We start from the raw sequence: 3,226 nt of genomic DNA, 5'->3' as shown, positions 1-3,226 counted from the left end.
AGGTGTATTTTCTAGTTTTGATATTATATTTAAATTTTACATTCACCTATTTTTAAACCAATAATTAGCATTTATTATTAACATTTTATACATTATGATTTGAACTAAAAGGAGGATGTACATTGGTTATGAGCAAATAGTACATTATTCTGTTTAAAGGACATGAGCATCACAGATTTGAGTATTCAAGGAAAAAGATATTGGAATGAATCTCCCAGGGATTCTCAGGGACAAGCAAGTGTACACAAACACAGAAACACACACACAACATAAAAGTTTATATCCTTAGACACATCACAAATACTATCAATACATACATTGATACATACATATATTACAAATGTCTATGCTTAGTTTTTAAACTGATAAGAACAGATACTACACTTGATCTTAGCCAAAAGGCTGAAAAGTGATATGCTTAGATTATATATATATATTTTAAAATTTTTATTAATATGGAAAAAAACAGATTTCATATATTTCAAAGGTACATTTCTAAGAAGATAAACATACTTCCCTCCCTCAATTCTCCTCCTCCCTTCCCTTCTCCTTTTTTAAAAAATTTTGCTGTGCTATTTCTATTTTTGTGAGTTGGAAACAAATTACTGATTTTTAAGTTTTTTGACTCCTAATATTTGCATTTAAAGCTATAAATAATCTCTTAGCTTCTGCTGCATCTCATACATTGAGATGCTGTGTTTTCATAATCATCAGTTTAAAATATTTTTAAATGACACAGATTTATTCATTTATCTATGACTTGTTTAGGATTATATTGCTTAGAGTCTAATCTTTTGGGCTTTTAAGTTATGTTTTGTTATTGAATTATTTAATCTTACTCTGTCATAGTTGATATATCAAATACTTGCAGTTATTTTTTGTTGCATTAAAAATTTTATTCATGACATAAAATTCACAATGTTAACCATTTTAAGTGTGCAGTTCAAAGACATGTTACATTCACGCTGTTGTGCAACCATCACCACCATCCATCTCTAAAAAAGATTTTCCCTATCTGAAACTCTGTACCCAAATTCTATAAATTTGACTATTTTAGGTACTTAAGTGACATCATACATTATACATATTTATCCTTTTGTTTCTGTCATATTAAACTTTGCATAGTGTCATTTAAGGTTATGCATATTGTAGCAAATGTCCAAATTCCCTTCCTTTTTCAAGGTCAGTAATATTCAATTCAATATCATGAATTGATTTTCCAATATATATTGATGGACATTTCAGTGATTAAATTTGTTGGCTAATATGAATAATGCTGCCGTGAACATGGGTATACACAAGTCCATTCATTTCTTTTGAGTATATATTTCCAGATTTTGGATGGCTGATTCTTATGTTAATTTTATGTTTAATTTTTTTCAAGAACTGTTTTCCACAGTTGACAAAGTTTTTTTTTTTTCAATTTTTATTTTTTGACAGGCAGAGTGGACAGTGAGAGAGAGACAGAGAGAAAGGTCTTCCTTTTGCCGTTGGTTCACCCTCCAATGGCCGCCACGGTAGGCGTGCTGCGGCCGGCGCACCGCGCTGATGCGATGGCAGGAGCCAGGTGCTTCTCCTGGCCTCCCATGGGGTGCAGGGCCCAAGGACTTGGGCCATCCTCCACTGCCCTCCCTGGCCACAGCAGAGAGCTGGCCTGGAAGAGGGGCAACCGGGACAGGATTGGTGCCCCGACCAGGACTAGAACCCGGTGTGCCGGCGCCGCAAGGCGGAGGATTAGCCTAGTGAGCCGCGGCGCCGGCCAACAGTTGACAAAGTTTTATAAGGCAAATTTCAATCTTAAAAATCAATTTTTAAGAAAAAAATTACTGAGTGAATAATATTTCAAGAAAATCTTGTTCCTTTAAATATAGAGAATTAAACTAGTTTTAGAACAGTGCTTAATGCGCAATTTATATTTGATCATACAACAGTTTTTTTTCCTATTATAACAGCTTGATCACACACACATTTTTTATCATAGGATTAATTCTTAACAAACCTCAGTTTTGTTCAGACCTTTTTGAGATCTCTGTAAGCCTTTAGTTTTGCTTTTTATTTCTTCTCATTCTGGAGTAAGCCAGTCACTCCACTTAAGGATTAAAATTTTTATCAGCCATACAAAATTCTGTCATATAAAAATAATTCCTAGTTCTCTTTAATTTTACTCACCAAGAAATGCATCATCACACTTATAACTTCTTTTGTATCTCTCTACCTTACTTACTTGTTCTTTCATGCCTTGTTCTTACTGAAACAACCCTTAAAATACTCCAAATTTAGACAAAATTAATTTTTGCTCAGTAAAAGAAATATTTTGTTTTTCTTACTGTTTTTCTCATAAAACATGTCTTAATTTTCTTTTTATATTATTTACATATAAAAATATGTACACTGATCAGAATTGTTAACTCAGTAAGTATATTTAGTTTCTACTGAAGTCCAAGGATGAAAACAATCTTGAATTATTTGCTATAAACCAATAATTTATGAGTTTATATTTTATAATTTATGAAAGCAGATGCCTTCTCATAGAAAAAATATATTTGTGGAATAGGAAAGGTTTACTAGAAGATACAAACATATGCATCTACTAATAGAAATTAAGAAGCAAAGAGTCCTTGAATTTTTATTTAGCAGTTGATGTTTTCACCATTAAACTTGATTTAGAAATGACTTGGACATTTTATAAATATTTATTTAAATTTAAGAATTTAAATTATGTGAAAAGTTCACTAATAAGCATGCATCCTGTTTGCACTCATGTAATATTTTTTTAAAGATTTTATTTATTTATTTGACAGGTAAAGTTACAGACAGTGAAAGGGAGAGACAGAGAGAAAGGTCTTCCATCCACTGGTTCACTCCCCAAATGGCCGAAATGGCTGGAAGTAGGCCAATCCAAAGCCAGGAGCCAGGAGATTCTTCCAGGTCTCCCAGGTGGATGCTGGGGCCCAAGGACTTGGTCCATCTTCACCTGCTTTCATGGCAAGTGGTGGATTTACCCACTACACCACAGTGCCAGCCCCTACATAAAGTATTTTTAATAATGAAACCAAGATTACTAATGAAAATCCAGATATTGGACAAGGATGGTCATCATTTCAAATTACTTCTTTGTCAATGGAAAGCCCTAGACGTTAACTAGTACTTGAAATGATAGAACACAATGGATATCACATTGCTCTCTTATCTGAATATTTGTTCTTAGCTTAAAGTTATAAATTTA

At 32.9% G+C, this 3,226-nt stretch overlaps 1 pseudogene; it reads right to left on the bottom strand.

Moving 5' to 3' along the window:
* Positions 1-313: 313 nt before the first annotated feature.
* LOC133753941 (U2 spliceosomal RNA) lies at positions 314-414 on the bottom strand (annotated as a pseudogene).
* Between the last annotated feature and the right edge of the window lie 2,812 nt (positions 415-3,226).

This window comes from Lepus europaeus, chromosome X, assembly GCF_033115175.1.
Source record: "Lepus europaeus isolate LE1 chromosome X, mLepTim1.pri, whole genome shotgun sequence".
NCBI lineage: Eukaryota > Metazoa > Chordata > Mammalia > Lagomorpha > Leporidae > Lepus > Lepus europaeus.
The sequence above is the reverse complement of the archived record's forward strand: the minus strand, read 5'-3'. Positions and strand labels throughout refer to the sequence as shown.